The 25,521-nt window shown below is 38.2% G+C and overlaps 1 protein-coding gene across 2 annotated transcripts in view; it reads right to left on the minus strand.

Annotated features, from left to right (window-relative positions):
• ANKRD12 (ankyrin repeat domain 12) overlaps window positions 1-23,274 on the minus strand; it is a 123,754-nt gene extending 100,480 nt beyond the window's left edge. For both annotated transcript variants that reach the window (XM_032397856.1, XM_032397857.1), the window contains exon 1: window positions 22,929-23,274. The gene's annotated coding sequence lies outside the window, so the exon portion shown is untranslated. The remainder of the gene's footprint in view (window positions 1-22,928) is intronic.
• Between the last annotated feature and the right edge of the window lie 2,247 nt (window positions 23,275-25,521).

Here is a 25,521-nt window from a genome sequence, read left to right on the forward strand (position 1 = left end):
TAGCACAACTGTCCTCATGGGGCACCCATGTTGTCGCAAATGGCAAGATTTCATTCTTTTTTACTGCTGAATGATATTCCCGTGTGTGTGTGTGTGTGTGTGTGTGTGTTTTGTAGGGGCCAAGGTAAGGCCACCCAAAATCTACCACAATGGCCTATCATTTTGAATTGCAGCTACTTGGGAAACAGTCAGTGCAAAGACACTTACACACTCTTTTGTCCCCCTAAAAGCAGGAAATATATCTCCCATATAAAAGGCATCCTTATCATCAATCAGAGATAGGGACTTCAAAAATGAAAAAGCTGTAGAAATGAATCTACTACCTCAGCCCAAATTTCACTTGGAATTCCTACTACGTGAAGTTCCCGAACATGTTTTCTTCATCCTCTCAATTCCTCACAAATTTATTGTCTTTGTCTAAAAAGCAGAAAAACTGCCTGCCTTGCTCATTTCTTGGATCTCATTTCATTATTGGGCCTCCATGAGCACATAATGGAACTTTGGGTTTTTTCTCCTGTTAACCTGTCTCACGTAAATTTAATTCTTAGTCCAGCTGTAAAACCTTAAAGTGGAAAAGAAGAATTTTTCCTTCTCTATTGTATATATCATAATTTCTTTATCCATTCATCCATCAATGAACTCTTTTCATATATTGGCTACAATAGCCAATATATTTATTACAATAATAATGCTGCAATAAACATGGAGGTGCATGTATATTTCCAAGTATTTTGTTTTCTTCACATAGATACCCAAAAGTGGAATTCTTAGATCATATGATATTCTATTTTTAATTTCTTGAGGAACCTTCATACTATTTTCCATAGTGGCTATACCAATTTATATTCCCACCAACAGTGCATGAGGAGGGTTCCCTGTTCTCCACACCCGCACCAATACTTACTTCCTGCCTTTATGATAATAGCCATTCTAACAGGTGTGAGCAGGTATCTTACTGTGGCTTTCATTTACATTTCCCTAATGATTAATGATGTTGAGCATCCTTTCATGTACCTGTTGGCAACCTGCAGGTCCTTCTTTGGAAAAATGTCTATTCAGATCTTCTTTCCACTTTTAAATTGGATTGTTTTCTTTTTTGCTAGAGTTGTAGGAGTTCTTTATATTTTCTAGATATTAGTCCTAATAGATATAGGATTTACAAATATTTTCTCCCATTCAGTAGGCTGATTTTGTTTTGTTTGATGATTTGTTGATGGTTTTGTTTTGTTGATGGTTTCCTTTGCTGTGCAGAAGCTTTTTAATTTGATGTAGTCTCACTTATCTTTGCTTTTACGTTTGGTGTCAGATTCAAAATACCATTGCCAAGACCTGTCAAGGAGCTTAACACCTGTTTTCTTCTAGGAATTTTATGGTTTCATGATTTACGCTCTTTGAGTGGATTTTTGTTTAGGGTATAAGATAGTAGTCCAGTTTTCTCAAGACCATTTATTGGAGAGACTGTCCTTTCCCCATGTATATTCTTGCCTCCTCTGTTGTAAATTAACTGACCACGTATGTATGAGTTTATTTCTGGGTTCTCTACTCTGCTCCAGTGACCTCTGTGCCTCTTTTTATGCCAGTAACACAGTTTTAATTACTATAGCTTTGTAATATAGTTTGAAATCAGGGAGCGTGGTGATGCCTTCAGCTTTGTTCTTCCTGAAGACTACTTTGGCTATTTGAGGTCTTTTGTGGTTCCATAGAAATTTTACAATTTGTTTGTTCTATTTCTGTGAAAAATGCCATTGGAATTTTGATAGGGATTGCACTGAATCTATAGATTGCTTTGGCTAGTATGGACATTTTAACAATTTTGATTCCATCAATCCATCAGCACAGAATCTCTCTCCATTTGTGTCATCTTCAACTGCTTTCATTAACGTCTTCTGGTTTTCAATATACAGGGCCTCGCCTCTTTGGTTAAATTTATTCTTAGGTAATTTTTTTTGATGCAATTGTAAATGGGACTGTTTTCCTGATTTCTCTTTCTTATAGTTCATTAGTATACAGAAATGCAACAGATTTTGTATATTGATTTTATATCCCAAAACTTGACTGAATTCGTTTACTAGATCTAACAGTTTTTGGTAGAGTTTTCAATACATATTATGTCATCTGCAACGACAGTTTTACTTCGTCCTTTCCAATTTAGATGTCTTTTATTTCTTTTTCTTGCCTAACTGCTCTGGCTAGGACTACCTATACTGTGCTGAATAAAAATAGCAAGAATGGACATCCTTGTCTTGCTCCTGATTGCAGATGAAATGCTTACAACCTTCCACTGTTGACTCTGATGTCTGCTCTGAGCTTGTCACATATGACCTTTATTATGTTGAGGCACATTCCATCTATACCTGCTTTTGTTGAGTGTATTATTTTTTTTCATAAGTGGATGTTGAATTTTGTGAAATGTTTTTTTGGCATGTATTGAGATAATATGATATCTACCCTTCATTTTTCAATGTGCTATATCACACTGACTGATATGAGGATGTTGAACCATCACCATATACCTGGAATAACTCCCATCTAATCATCATGTATGATCCTTTTAGCATACTGTTAAATTTGCTTTGCTAATATCTGTTGACAATTTTTGTATGTACATTGATACATTCACATCAGGGATAGCAGTGGCAATTTTTCTTTTCTTGTGATATCTTGTCTGGTTTTGGTATCAGGATAATGCTGGCCCCAGAAAATTATTTTGGAAGAATTCCCTACTGTTCTATATTGTGGAGGAGTTTGAGAATAATTGGTATTAATTTATTTGAATGTTTGATAAAATTCACCAGTGAAGCCATCTGTTTACAAGCCAACTTAACCTTTCATCTATTTTGCCTAAACCCCACTCACTTCCCACCTCTGGCAACCAGCAATATGTTCTCTGTATCTATGAGCTTTGTGTTTTTGTTTTGTTTTAGATTTCACATGTGAGATCATATAATATTTCTTTCTCTGACTTATTTCACTTAATGTAATGCCCTCAAGGCCCATCCATGTTGCTGCAAATGGCAAGACTTCATTCTTTTAATGGCTGAATAACATTTCATTGTACACATATACCACATCTTTATTCATTCATTTATCAATGGACACTTAAGTTGTTTCTATATCTTGGCTATTGCAAATAATGCTGCAACGAACATGGAAGTGCATAAATCTTTTTGAGTTAGTGTTTTCATTTTCTTTGGAAAGGTACCCAGAACTGGAATTGCTGAATCATACAGTAGCTCTCTTTTTAATTTTTTGAGGAATTTCCATGCTGTTTTCCATAGTGATTGCACCGGTTTACATCCCCACCAACACTGCACAAGGATTCCCTTTCCTCCACATCCTCACAATCACTTGTTATTCCTTGTAATGTATGGTTCTGTGGCAGTAAGTACATTCACACTGTTGTGTAAGCATCACCACCATTCATCTTCAGAACTTTTTCATACCCCAACTGAAGCTCTATACCTATTAAACAGGAACTCCCCATTTCCAATTCTCCCAGCCACTGGTAACCACCATTTTACTTTCTGTCTCTAAATTTAACTGTCTAGATACCATGTATAAGTGAAATTTTATAATATTTGTCTTTTTAAGACTGGCTTATTTCACTCAGCATGTCTTCAAAGTTCACCCATGTTGTAGCATGTGTCAGAATTTCCTTCCTTTCAAAGGCTGAATACTCTATCCATTGCATTTATATACCACAATTAGTTTATCTATTATCCATTGATGGGACATTGAGGTTGTCTCCACTTCTTGACTACTGTGAATAATGCTATCAACACAGGTGCCCAGTAGATAGACTGTACAATGTACTATCAAAAATACATTTTTATGCTTGTATTTTCCTTATGAATCCTTCCTTTTTTTTTTTAAGGCTCTACTTCAAGATCAGAGAATATACTCACTCCTATTTCCTTTAATTTCTTTTGACATTTAACTCTTTCTATCTATCTGTAATGCCAATTTTTAGTATCATTCTTATTCCTTTATATGCCCAAATCTGTCTTCTAGTCTGGGTTTCTAGTCTGTTTCAGTACTCGGTATTTCCATTCTTATACCAATACTCTATGGTTTTAGGTTTTTTTTGCATTTGAGTATTTTATTTTTTTATACTTTTTTGTATAGCTTTATAATAAATTTTAGTCCATTTTTTTCCAAAATTATCTTTCCAATTCTCACCAAATAAATTTTAGAATAATTCTGACAAGTTAAAAATGTTGACATCTGGGCCAAAGAAATAAACATAAAAATTAAGCCACAGAAATACTAGAGGGATGCTTGGGTGGTACAGTTAGTTAAGCCAGACTCCTGGTTTCGGCTCAGGTCATGATCTTAGGGTCATGAGATCGAGACCTATACTGGGTTCCAGACTCCGCAGTCTGCTTGAAATTATCTCTCCCTCTCCTTCTGCCCCTCCCGCTTGTGCTCCTGCTCTCTCTTCCTCTAATAAATAAATAAATCTTTAAAAAAATACTAGAAAAAATTCTTTAAGATAGGTAAGTTTTTCTAAAATGTGATATAAAAGCTCAAAGTCATTTTGTTAGAAATCCTAAATAAAAACTGTAAACCAGAAATGCAAATATCACAAACAGAAATCAGACAACAAATGAAAAACATCTGCAACCCAAATGGAAAGGGACTAATAGAGTTTTAAACAAATCACTAGAAAACAGACAACTTACCAAAAAAAAAAAAAAAAATCAGAAGCTACGAAGCAGCAGTAAGGAAAAAGAAAACACAGAAGTATTCAAATCCATTTCATAATTTTAAAACTATAAAATAATGAAACACCTTTTCACTTAAAAGACTTGATGAAGATTAAGGCTGTGCTGGCAAGGGTTCAGGGAAACCTGAATACTCATACATTGCTGATGGTGATGAAATTGGGATAACCTATTTGGAAAGGAATTTGGTTGAGTCATTAAAATATAAATGCAGTCTTCTGTCTTAATAATTCAACTCTTAGTAATTTATCCTACATGTGTGCTACACAGATACGCAAAGATTATAAAGAAAGACATCCAGGGGCCACCTGGGTGCCTCAGTCAGTTAAGCATCCAACTCGTATTTAAGCTCAGGTCATGATCTCAGGGTTGTGAGATCAAGCTCCACAGAGGGCTTGGAGTCGGCTTGTTCCTCTCCCTCTCCCTCTGCTCCTCCCCTGCCACTCAAGTGCTCTCTCTCACTCAAATAAATAAATGAACAAATCTTAAAAAAAGACATCCACTAAAATGTTACTTGTATGCCTTAAACACTGGGGGAAAAGAATCTAAATATCTGGTTAAACAAAGTATACTACACGTTTTATGCTGAAAGTTGTGCAAACAACAGAACAAAGCCCTTTTTAAAAAAAAGCTATTTTTTCCTTGGCATCCCCTCTTCTGTAGAACCTGTAAATGCTGGGAATGCCTCAGGACTGGATCCCAGACCCTTTTCTATTTTCTAACACACTCCCTAAATGACCTAATCCAGATTCATGGCTTTAAGTACCATTTAAATGCCAAGGACATCTAACTCTGTACCTTTAATCCTTACCTAAAACTCTGTATTTGTATATCCAACTGTCTATTTGCCATCTTCACATGAATAGGCATATGAAACCAAAAAAGACTATAGAGAATTCTTGATTTTCCCTGTCAAATTTTCTCCTCCACACCCTCATCCACCTTCTCCATTTCAAGAAATAGCACCACCATCCATCCATCACTTAAGCCAAAAATCCAGAAATGCTGACTCCATCTCTACTACATACCCCAAATTAAATCCATGTCCTTTCATCTTGATTGCTACCCATCCCAAGCTACTATTATCATTTGAACAGGCTCACTGCAAAAACGTCACAAATTATTTCCATTCCTTCTACTCTTACCCACTTCTTCCTTCCTCCTCCTCTCTCGCTCTCTCTCTCTCACCCCTATACACACCTTCTACAGGCAGCAGAGGAATCTTTTAAAACTACAAACTGGATGATACCACTGCCCTGCTTAATTTTTTTTATTGACTTCCCACTGAACTTAGAGTAAAATCTAAACTCAAACTAAACTATGTATACTATATGAAGTAGAATTATGAACAATTTTTAAAGCATTCAAAATCCTCAAAGAGGTAAGAGAAGACTAATAATATACAGCAAGACTAAAGAAAACCAACAAGAAATACAGAGTAGAAAAGTGTAATGGCTGAAATAAAGAACTTTACAAATTTGATAAATAATAGAATGGATAAGCCAAAGAATGAATTAATGAGCCAGAAGATCAGGTAGAGGATAGTTGCAGAAGGCATTAAGAGGGGATAAAAAAAACAAAAAGGGAAAATATTAAAATTAAGAGATGTAAAGAAGTTAGAAGTGGCAGAATCCACATAATAAAATTCTCAGAAAGAAAAAAAATGGAGAAAACAAAATATTTGAAAAAATGACCAATAATTTTTCAGAATTGAGGAAAAGATGAAAGATCTCAGACTAAAGTTTCTGGAATACATCCTAGCACACAGTAGATGCCGAGTAAGTACGGCTGAATGAATGAATGAAATAAGACAGAAAAATAATTACACCCAGACTCATTATAAATTGGAAAAGACAAAAATTTCAAAATCTTCTAGGGAGGAAGTACAGGTCACAGTGAAAGGAAAAGAAACCAAATGGATATCAGAACTTCCAAAAAGCAACAGATAATACAGTAATATTTTCAAAATGTTAAAGGAAAAGAATTCCAAACCAAAAATCTGTAATTAAACTAATCTATTATTTAAAAGTGACAGTTACCTAAAGGTATTTTCAGGCATAAAAAGCCTTCGAATGTTTACATACAAACACCCTGTTGAAACTGCTTTTATATAGGCACTCAAATAAGAACTGAAATAATCTATGAGGACACTACGTGATATATGCGAGTAAGAGTGTGTAAATAACCTAATAAAGCATATTTTATATAAAAAGTAAAAAAAAGGATGAAGAAAACCCCTAACAATCCAGAACTAAAATTCAACAGAACACGAACATGGCTACTGGGAAACTGAGGGTGGAGGATGGGGTGGAGCAGACCAGAGGACAGTGAGAAAGCAATTAAAGTACTTGTCTTGTTTGGAGGGAAGATATATATTATATATATATATACACACACACACCTACATGCGCGTGTGCACATATTTAGAATTAAAAAACTGTAGAAAATAACTAGAAGTTTAGTAAACAGAATGTAAATAATTTCCAATGTATTATAATAAATGAAAATGGATTAAACCCATTAATCAAAAGATTAGAATCTCTGTGGCTGGATAAAATAAGATTCAGCAATATACTTTGTAAAAGAAACCACAAAAGGATACTAAAAAGATTGAAAAGAAGAAGACAGCAAGGGGCGCCTGGGTGGCTCAGTTGTTAAGCGTCTGCCTTCGGCTCAAGTCATGATCCCAGGGTCCTGGGATCGAGCCCCGCGTCGGGCTCCCTGCTCAGGAGGAAGCCGGCTTCTCCCTCTCCCACTCGCCCTGCTTGTGTTCCCTCTCTCGCTGTGTCTCTCTCTGTCAAATAAATAAATAAAATCTTTAAAAAAAAAAAAAAAAAAGACAGGAAGAAGATGTACCAGGAAAAATAAACCCAGGCAGGTGGTTAGACTTTGTTTACCCCATTCATGAATAATTCAGACCTTTCCTGGTCTGGGCTCAGCTCCCTGCCATTCCTGGGTGTGTGGATTCCACCACTGCATTAAAGCTCACAGGCTAAGGAGTACCTGTTTCCTTTGTAGGAAAGGGCTTCACTTTCTGTTTTCTATTATGATGATGAGTCCTTTTTCCATTTCAGGCACCTGCAGATTCCTCTTTCTAGCTTTCAAACTCAGCTGTGTATTTTTTATGTTATATTTTTATCTAGCATTTCCACATATTTGAAAAAGAAGGTAGCTTCCCCAGTCTACCATTTCATCTAGAAGTCCCCAAAACATCCACTTTAGATTATGTTACAACTGAAAAACAAAGTTAAAGTTACTTAAATTTTTCATCTATATTATAAAATGATAAAGCTCAACTGATAAAGAAATGGAAAGTAATAAAATGGTATCTTAGCATAGTCCTTAGTACATATAAAATATTCAAATACTGCCCTCTAAATTCACCACTAATTTTATTTTATTTTATTTTATTATTTTTTTTTAAAGATTTTATTTATTATTTATTTGAGAGAGAGAATGAGATAGAGAGAGAACATGAGAGGGGGGAGGGTCAGAGGGAGAAGCAGACTCCCCGCTGAGCAGGGAGCCCGATGTGGGACTCGATCCAGGGACTCCAGGATCATGACCTGAGCCGAAGGCAGTCGCTTAACCAACTGAGCCACCCAGGCGCCCTCACCACTAATTTTACATTCTACCCAAAGAAAGTAAAGACAGAACCATAAGCATGGAATGAGAATTCCATTTTTCCTGTTTCAGCTTTCATTGGGTTGCAGCTGCTTTTGGGGGTAAAAATGCTTCCTTCAAAATTGTTGTTGTTGTTTTTTAAAGGCAACTAGTAAAGGACCAAATTATAGCAACAGAATTCAACGATCCTTAAGAGTCATTCAGTTAGGAAAGTAACCATTACTTTCTCCATGATTTCATCTTGGAACCTAAAATCCAAGACTGTATTCTGAGACCTACCACTGATGTTTTGGTTGACCTTCATCACATCTCAGTATTTGTTTCTTCTTGAAAGTAATGTTAAGCTAGATGACAATGCAGATCTCCTATCCTTCCAAAATTCTGATTCCAGAATAAGAGGTTTAGAATAATTTCACTCCAAATGCTATTTTTCTATGAATGCAAAAATGACAGCTTAAATTATTAAAAAATTATGACATCCTTATTGCTATTTCCCCCCCCACGCAAAAAAGTATAAGCCATTACACATAAATACTAAGTATTTCCTACTTAAAGACCATACAGCTTAATTCCCTCACATTTTAAAAGTGGTTCTAAGAGATGCCTGGGTGGCTCAGTCTGCCTTCGGCTCAGGTCATGATCCCAGGATCCTGGGATCGATCCTGCATCGGGCTCCTTGCTCAGAGAGGAGCATGCTTCTCCCTCTGCCTGCTGCTCTCTCACTCTATCTGACAAAAAAAAAAAAAAAAAGTGGTTTTAAAAAAATAATGGAAAAAGGCCTCACAATGCATGTTTCTGAGATATTAACTGGACCCCCCCCCCCCCCAACTACTAAAACCATTCAAGGGAAAATTCAGTCTATGAGAGGGGATTGTGCGTTCTTTATCATACCAATGGTTGACTTTCACCACAATACTTTCTGGCAGCTATTCCATAATATTTTCCCACAAGAATACGACAGTTGTATTCCAGACCAAGAGATTAGTATCATAAACATGACAAATTTAACCAACAGCAAGCAAAAGATGAAGACAAACATCCACATCCTTTAAAAATAAACTGTCCTCAACAATGTCCTTAAAACAATGTTCTTAGGGGCGCCTGGGTGGCTCAGTCGTTAAGTGTCTGCCTTCGGCTCAGGTCATGATCCCGGGGTCCTGGGATCGAGCCCCGCATCGGGCTCCTTGCTCCGCGGGAAGCCTGCTTCTCCCTCTCCCACTCCCCCTGCTTGTGTTCCCTCTCTCGCTGTGTCTCTCTCTGTCAAATAAATAAATAAAATCTTAAAAAAAAAAAAAAAAACCAATGTTCTTAAAAGTCCTTAAGTTTATGGTCTATTTTTATACAGTTTTATATTAACTTTTATAATGATCATGTAGTACTTGTATAATCTAAAAAAATAAAAATTAAAAAATAATAAAATAGGTCAACTTCCATTTGGTTTGCTCTGGAGAACTATAATGTTCTAAGGGAAAGTATAATGAGATGACAGGTGAGAGACTGCCTCAGACAGAGGTAGAGGGAAAGTAAAAGGTACTTTTGTGTGTTTTATGTTTTCTAACCCAGCCACCAGAATAGGAAAGGAAGTAGAAGATTCAGGACAGAAGCTCAATACAGTAAATATAGGCTGTTTTTAGGTTGGTGCTGCTAAATATTATATCTTTCAGGAATCTAAGCATGGCAGGTAATTCAGAAGACTATTCAAAGTAAATACAAGGGGCATCTGGGTGGCTCAGTCAGTTGAGCATATGCCTTCGGCTCAGGTCATGATCCCAGGGTCCTGGGATCGAGCCCCACATGGGGCTCCCTGCTCCGCAGGGAACCTGCTTCTCCCTCTCCGTCTGCTGCTCCCCCTGCTTGTACGCGCAGTCTCAAATAAATAAATAAAATCTTAAAAAAAAAAACAAACAACAAAGTAAATACAAGATAAATGGTCAATTTGGTTTAGCTATATGTATATATTACTTTCAAAATTACACAAAAGTAAACTTATGGTACAAAACAGAGTAATATTTAGATACCCCAATTGCCTGAAATATTAACAACCAATATCTACTAATCCCAGCCAAGCCTAAGGCAAAACATATTAGGAGAAATTTAGCAAAATAAGTACCAGAAAACCCGAGTTCTTATTGTTAAGTCTAACTCTTTGGGTCTCAGTTTTGTCATTTTTAAATGAGGTCCATTCCAGCTCTAAAATTCTACCATTCTTTATCTCCCCCACTTCTTTCCTCAATATAGATAGAAGGTGAAAAGTATGTCCAACAAGCATTGGTCTAGAAGAACTGATTCTCCTCATAACTTCAAAAAATGAATATGTGATGCTAAACTATTTAACTATGGGTATTTCCTTTAGCTATCCTACCCCAGTTTGCTCATGCAATTTTTTAAAAAAGATTTGACATAGAGAGAGAGAGAGAGCACAAGCAGAGGGAGGGGCAGAGGGAAAGGGAGAAGCAGGCTCCCTGCTGGCAGGGAGCCCGATGCGGGGCCGGATCCCATGACCCTGGGATCATGACCTGAACTGAAGGTAGATGCTTAACTGACTGAGCCACCTAGGCGCCCGCTCATGCAATTTTCAATCACTTAATATTTACTAAGCATCTATATGCTAAGCAATGGAACTAAAGATAAACAAGACACAATTCTAGCCTAAAGGAAATTTACTGTTTTTAAGGGGCAAAAGACAAGTTAATTACTATATGGAACAACAAATGTTACAGAAATAAGGCAGCACTACCACAAAGAGATTACCCAACTCAGGTGCATGTATATGGGGGTGTGCTTGGGGAATTTCAAGAAGAGGTAATACTAAGACAGTCCTGAGGATGACCACCAGGCAGGTAGATATGAACAGCACTGCACAAGGAGAAGGATAAGCATGTGCACAGATATGGACACACACTCCCATACAAGAAAGCAGGCCATATTGAAAGGATAGCAAAACCTGAAGCACAATGGATAGAAAAAGAATCTAAAGAAAGTAGGAAGGGATCACATCATGAAGCACCTTGTGATTATGTTGCAGGATCTTAGTGATGACAAAAAGCACTTTAAGACTTTTAAAAAGGCAGTGACATAATTCAAATAGTGTTTAGAAAGGTGTTGCTGATGAAACTTTGGAAGACAGACTAAAAAGAAATCAGATGAGAGACAAGTAGACCACTTAAAGTATAATGATCAGATTGTGAGGTAGGGAGAATAGTAAATAATAGCAAGGAGGTTAGAATGACACCCAAGTTTCTGGCTCCAGCAACAGGAAGTTGCTGAAAGTAATTTAAAATACAACAATTCAAGGGGCACCTGGGTGGCTCAGTAGGTTGGGCATCCTACTCTTGATTTGAGCTCATGTCATGATCTCAGGGTCGTGGGATCGAGCCCCGCTTCTGGCAGCAGGGCAGTGTGCAACATACTCAGTGAGGAGTCTGCCTGAGATTCTCTCCCTCTCCCTCTGCTCCTCCCCTGATGCACACGTGCACTCTCTCAAATAAATAAATCTTAAAAAAAGAAAATAATTTAAAAGAACCAATTTGCATTTGTCTGTTGTATTTATCTCCTAACAGTAGCAACTAAATAATATCTCAAATTTTTAAAAATCAAAATTCTCATTACTTTATTAGACAATATTTACAAAAGAGATTAGTGGTAAAAAGATGTTTTTTGACACTGTCAAACAGTGGACCATAAAGGACCACATTCTAACAATATATTTAGACTTTTAAAGAAAATAATACAGGCAGTTGTGTTTACAATGATCTATTTGCCCTGGGTATCTAATACATCTACATACACATTTATTTCCAGAATTGTTAAGATGTATTATATAAAATACTTATCTGCAATTGAGAGAGATGGCATAAATGACTTCTAAAGTTTGAAGATTCTAAAAATGAGCTGCTGAGTTACTGACCTCTTCCTAGCCCCACAGGGTTCTAAACTGTGCAACTTCCATAGACCAGTAGAGGGCTGCAACAGCTCAGAGAAAATGGTTAAGGCGTAGCTTTTCTTGCATCGCCGGCACTGGGAGCTGAAAAAATTACCAATGGCTAAAGTAGAAATCTAATAGAATATATGTATTCACTCCACTGTCAACATATTCTAAAAGGGGTCAGGAGTAATTACCCAAATCCTGAAAACTAGAAACACTCATTATTAACCATTTTGCCACCAGCTCCTTTCTCTTCTGTCAAAATGGTAATAAAGTGTTTGGGAGGCCAAGTAAAATCTCACCAACATACAGTAATAAGGAGGAAAAAAGTCAATCAAAATGAGTTAGCAAATCATCACTTCCTTTCAGACCCACTACACCACACTGCTCCTACCAAACTAATCTTCCTAAAAACAATTAGGTTATTCTTACGTCTACTTTATCAATTCTGTTCTGCATATAGTACAGTGTTGAAGTCTAACTTTCCCTTGCCTAGATTTTAAGGTAGATTTCTACCTCATGTATACAATCTTATTTTCAACTCCCCTTCTCAGACCATTCCTACTATTATATATATACTATTACATACAATATGCAATAAAGTTAAAATGGAAAGAGTCGTTGAAGTGAACTTTGAAGAAAGAAACAAAATTACATAGGTCTAGAGAAAGGGAAATGCCACTGTTGGAAAGTTTGTACAAAGAAAGGGAGATAGCCTGAGGGAGCGAGGAAATAGATCCAGGAAAAGCATATAGGGGCTTCCACTGAATTTGTAATGTTTAATTCTTAAGCTGGGGATAGGTACCCAGGAAGTTCATTATGCTGTTTCCTGTACCTTTTATATTATTGAAATATTTCAAAATAAAAAGATTTTGATATTTTAACTTTGCCCCCTTCTCCTACCCCTCAAAAGACAACATAAATCTGGTGCCATTCTAAATACTCCTCACAGTTTAATTCCAAGTAATGCCCTAACTCACTTTTACCGCTTTCTTTTAAAATGAAAGGGCACATACTTTACCTTCAAATGGAAGGATTTTTAATTGTTTAGATCATTTGGTGTACTTTTGACATTGGTACATAAAAATATAAGAGACTTAGGATAAAGGTCATGGCATTAATAAAAAAAAAACAGTTTACAAGAATCACTGCTTCTATAATTATAAACCTGTGATCCTGAAACTCATCTTTATGCCCAAACTCTTTATGCAGTTGAGAAGCTGCTGAAATTAGTACCTTATGAGAGAGCAGTGCTAGTGGAAGTATTAAATTATTTCTAATCTGCATACCACACTATTCCTACCCTGACCCAACTACAGCATCAGTTGTAACACTGCTTCAAAATAGAGCCAAAATTTATAGCTTTCATATGACTTCACATCAGGGTTGAATTGTTTAGGCTTTTAGTACTTACCTGCTACCTCTCTTTTTCTGTATCCTGCATACTGTCCAACATAACCTACTTACTATACTACACACAAGAGTTCAGGATAAGTGCACATTTCAGGGCACTTAAAAGAAAACATGCTCTTAACTGGCTTAAGGTAATATATGTATGTATTACTGGTAGCTTTTCTTGGCCACAGCAATTTAGAATTATAAACTGGTTCCTTACCAAAGTATACTGAAGAAAGTGACAAGGAAAAATATGGTAATGGGGGAACTGGAACAGAGTAAATTCAATGTATTAAAATAACTGTAAGAGAGTAACAAGAAAACGGTAGTATTGTGAAAACTCCAATCCTCACAGGAAGGAATACATGCATATTTTGTCTTACTTTTAAAAAAAGAAAACATTTCTGGATACATAACCACACAAATGTTATAAAGTGGGAAAAAAGAGGCACATCTCACTGATAGTACCAATATTAAAACAGCCTTATCTATCAAAAGGAAATATACTATAAAAATAATGCCTAAAAACACAAGTTTAGGACTATTTAAGAATATAATAATTCTAGATCAAAACTGAACTTAAATTTTCAAGTCAGTGATTCTTAGTCTTTTGGACAGACCTATTTCAGACCCTGAAAGCATATTCACTAAGGAATCTGCAATATAATTTCAAAATGTTTACAAAACCTCTCCCTAATTATGGATTCTTGCTTTAAGTAACTAACTCTTCCTGCTAGATCTCAAGCTCCATAGAAGCAGAGAATGTCATCTTCTTCAGGTATGTGCTTAGAGCACTGGGACCTAAAACCTTAAAACCTAACAACCTTACCAATGATCTTCTTGTCTCTCACTGAATTCCATACAATTTCTACAATTATTTTCTAAGAAAATCTGCATTACATCATTTCCCATCTTGCAAATTCATTTTTATTAAGTTCTTCATCCTAGTAATTTCATGTGCTATCTTTTCTCCCTTAGTCTTCTTATGCCAATCAAATCATTCTCCTGTCACTGGCATTGGGGTGATTCTCGGTCATTCAATAAATATACAGTGACTCTTTACAGTGTGATGAAATTTAGGTGTACAGCACTGAACAAGACAGACACGATCTATGTCCTTGCAGGGCTTACCACGTTCCTTTCTACACCAACCAGAAAGCAATTTAGATGTTTAAGAATAATACTGTCATGGGGTGCCCAGGTGGCTCAGTCGATTAGGCATCCGACACTTGATTTCAGCTCAGGTCATGATCTTGGGGTCGTAGGATTGAGTCGCACATCCGGCTCTATGCTCAGTGCGGAGTCTGCTTGTCAGTCTTTCTCTGCTCCTCCCTTGCTCATGCTCTCCACCCACCTCAAATAAATAAAATCTTAAAAAAAAAAAAAAATACTGTCCTCTTATTTCACATGTTTTTGTTTTGTTCACTTAGTGTAAACCCTTAAAAAAGACAGAGACCATAATAATGTCTTTGCGTGTATTTTCCCAAACACCTGCCTCAACAATAAGTGCAATGCCGTTCATAGATACATTTATTTAAAATTTGTTAACTATGAAATGTTTAAAATCTTTATTATATCCATAATATTTGTTCAACTTGAAGATTCAGAAGTAAAAAGATAAAAATTCTAGTTACTTTCAAATTCAATACCCAGCAATAAACTATCACACTGTCAGAGTGGATCATTCAAGCCCTTTCACTCTTCATAAACATCCATAATCCGTAACACAAAATAATTACTTTTCCCTAAAAGGGTAAACATGTATCTATTATTTTATCCTTTTTTCTCTTAATAATATCACCAACTTCTTTGAAGGTGTACTTTTGTGAGGAAACAATACAGCCACAGATTTTAAACAAATCTCATCTCTAAAATGGGACTCAGATACAGGGTACCTGGCTGTCTCAGTAGGTAGAGCATGTGACTCTTGATCTCGGGGTCTTGACTTCAAGACCCATGTTGAGTGTAGAGATTACTCAAAAATAAAAAAATATATGGGAATAAGATAAACTTCACAAGGTCACTGTTAGGAGTGAATGAAAGGTTATATGGAGAGCCTATTATCAATCAAAGAACACTTGTAATAACACCTGTATCGGTCAATAGGTACTTCATAACGAACATGACTTAAATGTTAGACTCCAGTTTTCCACTATGCTCAAAGGATTCTGTTTTCTGCTACTTCTTCCCTAATATCTGAGTTCACAAAAATTATAGACAGGAGAAATTCTTGGACTCGGGGTGTGAAGGCATAATAAAAGAGCCCAAAGAGTTATCATGTCAAGGTTAACAGTTTGGAGAGAGCCAGTTTCTTCTGGGGTTTGCCAAAAGGCTGCAAAATGCAAGTTCTGATTCAAATGATAAATATAACATATAGAATAATGTTATAATAATTATAACATATAGAAGATTAACAATCTCTAATATACAAAGAATATCCAGAGGGGGAGGTTGGAGAATTGTTAACTCTTTTATTACATAGTTTATTTATTTATTTATTTATTTATTAAAGATTTTACTTATTTGAAAGAGAGAGACACAGTGAGACAGGGAACACAAGCAGGGGGAGTAGCAGAGGGAGAAGCAGGCTTCCTGCTGAGCAGGGAGCCCGATGCGGGGCTCGATCCCAGGACTCTGGGATCATGACCTGAGCCGAAGGCAGATGCTTAACCGACTGAGCCACCCAGGCGCCCCCATAGTTTTTTATTTTAATAATAAGCATATATTATTTTTGTAATTTAAAAACACAATAAAAGTGTTTTTGAAATTGTTTAAATTCTTGATTGCCACTCTTGGAGATTTCCAATAAGAAGGAACAAAGAGAGAAAAATAGCCAAAGGATATGAAGTGTCAATTCACAGAAGAGAAAATGCAAATGATTATTTCCTGATATATTAGCTAATATCCAAATTCCTGTAGCTAAAATCAATATTCATACCATAATTAAAGACAAGAGCCTTGAAATATAAAATATAAGTGGTAATACTTAAATCTAATAACACAAATTTTAATTGTCAACCAACAACAGATAGGTATAGATTTTTTCCACTGGGTGTTTGCAAAAGCAAAGGAACACTGGCGTCTGAGGGGGAAGGAGGAGCCAGGAGGAGGAAAAAGGACAAAGGAAAGGAAGAATGAGTAAGCCAATTTTCTGTCAAACATTCCTGTTTACTTTCAATGATATGAGGACAAATAGAAACTCAGTAAAGAGGTATTTTTTTGTCCTGTTCAATGCAACTTAAAGAGAACATTCTTTTTTTTTTTTTTAAGATTTTTCTTTTTTAATTTATTTGAGAGAGAGAGAATGACATAGAGAGAGCATGAGATGGGGGAGGGTCAGAGGGAGAAGCAGACTCCCCGCTGAGTGGGGAGCCCGATGCGGGACTCGATCCTGGGACTCCAGGATCATGACCTGAGCCGAAGGCAGTCGCTTAACCAACTGAGCCACCCAGGCGCCCGAGTACATTCATCTTTATTCTTGGGATGAACACTGGAAGTCAGGGATAATTTCTGAAGGTTGAATAACCACCACTGGATGATCCACCTCAACATAAATCTATGAATGAATTAGGTTGATCTTAAGAAAAATTTCTCTTAAAGTAACAAACTTACATTTATATAGCACTTATAAATTTCAAGTTAGTTCATGAGTACTAGTATCTAAAGTTGGAGATATTCCAGTGACACCTTTTTGAAGTATCTTCATAACTAGATATGTAAGATATCTACTCTCATCATTGATTAAAATAACATATATGAAAGTATCTAACAGTACCTTAAGTACAGAAGCTCAATAAAATTAAACTTGATCACCAAGTAACTTTCAAATACTCAAAATTAAACTCTGGTGAAAAAGGACTTACTTTAACTCAGAGGTTGCAAGACTTTGGTATAGAACAACAGAATGTAACAAGGCTTTCTTCCACCTTATAATATTTTTGTGCAAATTAACGTAAGAAACATTCTGTAAAATTTTAATTTTCTCCTCTGTCATTCTCAATCACCACTAATTAGTAAAGTGGTATAAAGAAGGTTTTTAGTATTTACTTCTACCTGCTTAAGTTTCAAACAGAAGAGGTCTAACAAAATAGAATGAAAGCTGTGTACAATGTGCCTTTGGTAGAAGAGAGAGTAAAAGTATGTGTGTTTTTTATCTCTTCCTTTAGATTTACTAATGCTTCTCTTTCTCGAGTGAATTTCAAGAGTCTAGCATTTTGCCAGAGAATTTTAACCTGGATCCTACCCATGGTTCAACACCATCAGGTTAACTGATGTTTTACTGATCTCAGAGTAGTTGGGAAATTCAAGGGATCTGATGTAAAAAGTACTTCATGAACTGGGGTGCCTCAGTGGCTCAAGTCAGTTAAGCATCTTGATTTCGGCTCTTGATTTCAGCTCAGGTCATGATCTCAGGGTCCTGGCATCCAGCCCCACATTGGGCTCCCCACTCAGCAGGGAGTCTGCTTGAGGATCTTCCCCCCCCCCCCCCCGCCTTCATGTGCACACTCTCTCAAATAAATAAAAAAAAAAATTCTTTGTGAACTACACAGCACCATAATTCTTACATACTATTATCTTGTATCCTGAGTCAATACAGCTATTTCTAGGAAGAGAGAACCACACATGCATGGTTTTCATTCTCTGTTAGAATTCAGGAGGCAGACAAAACTCCCATGTAGGACGAAGAACAATCTGAGAAGCTACAAGATTCTCTCACACCTCTTTCAAGTAACACAATAGTTTAAAAATATGATACTTGGAGGTGCCTGGCTGGTTCCATCAGTAGAGCATGTGACTCAATCTTGGGGTTGTAAGTTCGAGCCCCACATTGGGTATAGACATTATTTAATTTAAAAATAAAAAAAAATCTTTAAAAAGAGAAAATATGGTATTTATCACTAATATTTGTGACACTTCCCCCAATTATGGCCCAAATACAAACCGAAAGCCAGAAAAGTATACTACTACATATTCTGAAACAATTTTTGTGCAATAAGCAAATATCAAGGTATTGGCCAAAGAAGAGACAATACTTAAGATGCCAAAGAAAAAGAAATTATTTCCACCTTATTACTTGCAGCTTCATGTTTACCTCTTCTACTTATCTCAATCTGGAAGCATTTCTGTGTTTAAACTTAATTTTCTAAGCATTTCAGAGTTTGAATTTCTTGGAATTTTGGAGGGTCTCATTAATTGGAAAATCTAGTCTTAGATGCTATTTTTCTAAAATGGACAAATTTACTATAAAAGTAAATTACTTATAAAAGTCCTAAATGAGTTTGGTTAGTGATCTTTTTTCCTCCAGTCACATACATTTCTTTAGAAAAATGGCATCAACATCAAGGTGGAGTTTGTTAAAATCACCTCTTGTAATGTTAACAACCGTAGTCCTTCCGTAGCTGCTGAGATTAATTTGCTTCTGACAACTAACATAAAAAAAACCCAATAGTTATCTCAACATCTCAGAAAAGGCTTGCTGCCTACCTTCCAAGATTCTCATAAAGCGTTTACTTTTCTTTTTGTTTTTTTGACCAACACAGTAGAAGGTAGAATAGCTGGCCCCTAGACATTTTCACAAAGTCTGAAATTTAAGAAACACTGCCTTAAAACTTCAAAATCAGCTGAACACTCTTAATTAGAGGCAGAGCACAGACAAACAGTTAAGAACGGGAACAATAACAGTCTGTCACTTTTTTTTAGGTCTGTGAATATCTACACATCGCATAACAGTTCAAAGCCTCATTTTCCTCAGCCATATGTTAAAATAATAATAGTACCTGTTTCACAGGGTTATTTTGAAAATTATCTTAAATATTTTACTTAAAACTTTGAACACAGATACATTCATATTCTAAGTGCTCAATGAATGTTTGTCATAACTTTTAGCTTCAAGATTACAGGTAATCTACATACACAACAATAAACAATATTCACATATGTGTTTCCAGTATTATCAATTTAAAGCACTAGAAGAAAAGGTCTTTAAACATAACACCGAAAGCCAACTAACAAAAACTGTCTGAACATTTCTATATTTTTAGATGTACAAAATAACCTCAACACAAACCATTCAAAGCTGAGTTTATGAAGGAAATTATCTCCTGTTATTGCCATATGTGGAAACTAGCAACAGACAAATTAACATTGCAACTAAGATACTTTCACTATTACTTTTTAAAAGCCACTGTTAAAGAAACAGATTATGCATGCATGAGTGTAAATGAGAATGTTTTCAAATGCTATATGGAGAAACTTCATATTCTCCAGAGGAAGTCAGGCTCTAACAACTGCAATATTTAAAATGTTCATAAGAGGCTTTACTAAGATTAGAACTAAGTGGGGATCAGAAAATGTATCTACAGGGAGTTATAATCTGTAAAACAGCAGGTGTTGGAAACAATAAAGCTAAGGCTAAGCAAAAACCTAGGGATCTAGGCACCTTGTAACACAGTAAAACTATTTTTTAAATATTGCCACTTTTTATATGTATAAAAGTTTACTGTTTTACCTTGTGCTCTCCATATGTAATCACACTTGTTCCATCCAACAACCCTGTAAATTATTTAGGAAAATTACTTTTTGTAGATTAAGAAGATTCCTCAAAGTTAATGTGATTTGTCAAGAACCACAGTTAGGAAGTAATAAATCAAGATTTTTTTTTTTTAAATCAAGAATTTAAATTGAGGCCTTATCACTTATATTTCAATATTTTTTCCACTACTCCATAAAACTACTTCTTAAAGAAAGAGGTATTAGCATTTTCACAGAAAGGAACCTCTAGGCCCAACCACAAACTTTTTAAATAGGCTGTCCTGACTTGGGTAAGTCATTTCACCTTACCAGGACTTTAATTTCTCTTGAGGAAAATAGACTAGAAAATTTGAGTTCCCTTCCAGTTCTAAGGACAAATCACCATGACTGTACCCTTTACACAACACAGGCATTTTAGAAATACATTTCAACGTTAATTTTAGCAACAAGTTCCAAGTCACAAAATAATGTGAACAACTCTTAAGCAACCTATTCCAATTATCAGACAATTTTTTCATGCCTTTCTGATAGATACTGATTCAGTATCATTAAGTTTATATACAGAAAACAGCCTAAACCTCTTACTATGATGGAAATAATCTCATAGATCATTCTCTTTTCAGAGTGTAATAATGCTCTTAAAACATGAGAATGAAGAAAATTTAACTACCAGTCAACTAACGCCAACAAATTGAATATTTTTACTATTATTCTTCTTACTCCTTAGAATAAAGACCTCTTTTCCAACAAAGTGTTTTTCAAATATCCCACTGACTCCCATTTTCTACAATCTACCTCAGAAGACTATCACATTTTCCAACAACTTCTATAGGAACAAAAAGGAATATATAAACACCTTGATAAAAACATCTTCATTTTAAATTCATTCCACTGAGGAGGCACTTGTCTCCAAACAAAATTCAGGCTTTTTTTTTTTTCTTTTCTTCCTGATATTCAAGAACTAAAACCAGAGACTGAACAACATATTTTCACCTACTAAATTCTTTCCTCATCGGAATATTTTAGTTCTATTCTTCCTCAAATATTCCTCATGGAATACTCAACCCTAGATTTTCACTTTCCCAGCTCTGCTTGCTCATAAAACCATACTAACAACAACTATGAGATGAAGAACATTAAAGGCATCCTGTTTTTCTTTTTTTCCTTTTTTCCTTCCATGAATACCACTTAACACTTAGATTTTAGCTCATTTTAACACCTTGCCTGCCCCTAAAATATAACACATATCCTGAGTAGTTAAGCTTGATTTTAGTCAAACCGACTGCAGATCTTCCTTTAAAAGAAATTTAGTTAGTACTTGGTGTCAACTTTATAAAAGATCTTTAAGTAGTAAAACCTTTCTCCTCTTGCCTATAATCTGGGGAAACATTTTGAGTCTTTAAATATTTTTTTGCGTTTAGCCCAAATTAAAGACTTTTCCCAACAAGATTAGTTAATATAATGACTTGATCTTATATAGTCAACACTATCTCATTTTGTTTTTAAGCCACTTGGCACCAATAGAGCATATGTTCTGCCAGTTCTGAGCTAATCTCCAGGAAAGCCTTTGTATAATAACTGAAGAAACTGAAACAGATCAGTGCCCGAGATTTTTAGCAGCCTACTTGAGCATATGTTTTTAATAAGCAGTCAATTTATTTTAAAATAGCTATTTTACCGTTTCGCCTTCCTTCATAATTTACGTAAACCTTTTTAAAATAAAAAAGGAGTACGACTAAGAACACAGGTTCAACTTCAGGATTACAGATAATTCCAAGGCTTTACACATCACTGAATCTGCAACCCATTTCACCCGCGTTCGCAGTTTAGCCGCCGGTGTCCAGTGGAAATTACAATGTCAACGACTACACTGCTTAAAATGTCTCCTACGGTTTCAACTGGTGCAACAGTGTTAACTTCCCATCCCAAACTGTTTCTTACTGTTATTATTAAAACAGCTGTCAGCTGGGCTTCGGTAACCTCTTTGTACAACCGTTTATTCAACGCTTTGGGATCCTCGAAGTGCGTCACATCATATTACCCCTCAAAATGAGATCTAAGAACCTGACGTGCTCCAAGGGTCTACGAACACCATTAGAATGAGCATTTGCAGAACCATGAAAAGAACCAACTGCCCAATGCGGCAAAGACAGATTACACTGGCATTTAAGACAGAGCTGCAGCGTGCCGCTCTCCTTTCCCCTGAGACTATTAAAGCGGCAATTTCCCTTCTCCCTTTCATCTTCCTCTCCCCTGGACCCCGATACCTCCTATGCTCCCTCCGGGAGTGGCCGCAGCGGTGTCCTGCGGCCGCGCCCGCACCCTGGCTCCGGGCGGGCGGGCGCGCGCGGCGGGCTGGGCGCGCCCCCACCCCCTCCCCGCCCCGCCCCGCCGGGTCCGGCCGCGGCACGCCGGCGGCGCCCTCTCGGGCCGCGCACACTCGCACGCACACGCTCCTCCCGACCCCGCCATGTTCCGGGAGGCGGCGGCAGCCCAGCCCCGGGAACGGCGGCGGGGGGTGCCCCGCCAAGTCCCCCCGCACCGCCCCCGCCCTGCTGGCAGCTCCTGGCCGCGCCGCGGCTCCTCGGGACTCCTGGAGGGGCGGCGGCGGGCGGGCGGACCCGCGCCGGGGCCACTAACGGCCTGTCACTGTCAGGCCTGCGGCGCCGCGGGCCGCGCCTGGCCAGGCCGGCCGGCACGAGACAGGGTGGGCAGGGCGCGTCCCCTACCTTGCTCTGGGGAGGGGGGACGGGAGCAGCGCAGAACTGAGGGGTCTCCTCCCAAGCGCCGGGGACGGGGCTCGAAACCGCGCCCCTCCTTCCTCCTCGCCTGTCGCCACGCCCCCCTCACCCTCACGGACCCGAGGCACGATCGGCGCAGGAGGGTTTACCCCCTGAACGAGTGCCTCAGTGATGCCGTCGCTGTCGTTGTCTTCGTCGCCGCTGCAACCGCCACGAACGCCGCGGAGGCCGGGCTTGAAAACATCTCCGGTCTCCGTCCGTCTCTCACCACAGCCTCCTCGCTCCCAGGACAGCGCCGCCCGGCGATTGGCTGCGACACAGGCACGTGACTCCGCGGGCACGGGACGGGCGGCGTGACCGCCCCGCCCCCAGCGCCTGCCCGCCCCTTCCGCCGGCCCCTCCCCGCTACCCCGCCGCTCTTTCAACTCTATGGAGAAGCTTCCCGAGCCGTGGGGCGGAGGAGTCGGAAGGTACCAAGTGAGAGGCGGCGGGGGTGCAGGCCGGAACTCCTCTCTAGTTGCTCGGACCTCACCGCACCCTTCCCAGTGTCGCCGTCTCCGTCCGCCGTCACCGGCCGGAAAACAGAGGGGGAACCTAGGGATGCGCAAGAAAGCAGCGCAGACTCCGCTGACGCTGCGGGGCCGGAGGGCTCTGAAGTCTCTTTTTGTCGCGACCATGGCAGTGGATGTGACTGGAAACTTCTGGAAATGGCGGCGGCGGCGAAGAGGCTGAACATAGGGTATTCACATGTTATTTTTGCAGGGCGGGTGGGCGAGTTTGTGAGGTCGAACCCGGAAAAATATGTCTAAAGGCAGAAGCAGGGTATCTGCCCCCTAAATTCTCAGCTGCGAACGGCTGGACGCGTCGGGGCCCCCATGTCCGCGCGGCAGTGCGCTTGCGCACCAGCGGGACAGCACCTGCACTGGAGCCCAGGGGACCCTGACGCGTGCCGGGACTTCGGCGGCGCACCGACGCGCCCGCCCTCACCTGCGCTAGGTGGGGCCCCAGTGCCAGTTCGAAAGTACATTAACGTGCACCTGTAGCGGGGACATCGTGAACCCCACAGTACGCTCTCTTCCATTCACACCTTCGAGTGACCTTTTTAGAGAAACAATTCTCTCCACATCCGAGATAATATTTCAGAGGGAACTGCTCAAGTACTGGAGAAGAGTGCGTGAGGAAAATTTACGGTCTGGGACTACCAGCAGCGGGTACTCTTATTTCTGGACGCTTTTTATTTACATCGAGGTTAGTCTGCGACAGTTTGTACATTCCTTTACTTAACCACCAAAGGAGTTACATAATCAGATGGAAACCATTTTATTCTGACTTACTTTTATTTACATCGAGGTTAATCTGCCACGGTTTGTACATGCCTTTATTTAACCACGAGAGGGGTTACATAATTGGACGGAAACCACCTCCCTCAATAATGGTCTCTAAACTACAGCACCTATTTATGACTTAATGGAGTTACAGATTTCTTTATGTCACTACAGATGATGTGACACTTTAGACTTGACACAAAGTTAAATCTCAACAAATTATGTAAAGCATAAACTTGCATTAATAATGATCACTTTTTCCCTTCCTAGTTTCCTGATTTCTCCCACCTATAAAACATTAGGTTCAATATGAAGAATAAGAGAGCACCTTAGGCTAGAGGTGGAATATTGTTACATATTTTTTTTTAAGATTTATCTGAGCAAGAGCGAGAGCTTACGGGTGGGGGGAGGGGCAGTGGGAGAGGGAGCCCCATGGAGGACCTGACCTGAAGGCAGATGCTTAACCCACTGAGCCACCCAGGTGCCCCTACTGTTACATTTAATATGGATATTTATGGCATGAAATACAAAGAAACCCACTAAAAATTTAACCAACTCACATCTCTTCAAGTCATTGAGTTCTCATTTAAATCATGGTCATTAGTATTGATGGCAATGGCAATTGCTATTTCTATAGCACTGCCTCACTTCAAAATTGAAAGGTAAGCGTGAATTTGCTGAAGTAAATTAGCCATAATTTATGGCAACAACTATATGTACAACCGTATTATTTAAAATTACTGAATATATGGGGCGCCTGGGTGGCTCAGTTGTTAAGCTTCTGCCTTCAGCTCAAGTCACGGTCCCAGGGTCCTGGGATCGAGCCTGGCATGGGCTCCCTGCTTAGACGGGAAGCCTGCTTCTCCCTCTCCCACTCCCCCTGCTTGTGTGTGTCTGTCAAATAAATAAAATCTTAAAAAAAAAAAAAATAATAACTTAATATATGAAAGATTCCTAAGACAACTGTGTTCCAGGGCACTGTATTGACTACACTCAATGGGACAGCTGCAAAAAAAATTTCTTAATGTCCATATTAAGATTATATGGGCAAATTATAAATCAGCCACAATTTATTATTCAAAAGGAATAAATAATAATAATAACCTCAGGAAGGCAAGAGGAGCTAATTTTCCTTTTCAATGTGAAACTAGAAATATAAATCAAGAAATTATTATTATAGCTATTACAGATAGATGTCTCAAAAGAAGTCTGAAGAGAACAAGTTTATATCCACAAGCTAGTTGGTTAGTAAGCTA

This window comes from Phoca vitulina, unplaced genomic scaffold (genome assembly GCF_004348235.1).
Source record: "Phoca vitulina isolate PV1807 unplaced genomic scaffold, GSC_HSeal_1.0 scaffold105, whole genome shotgun sequence".
Classification (NCBI taxonomy): domain Eukaryota; kingdom Metazoa; phylum Chordata; class Mammalia; order Carnivora; family Phocidae; genus Phoca; species Phoca vitulina.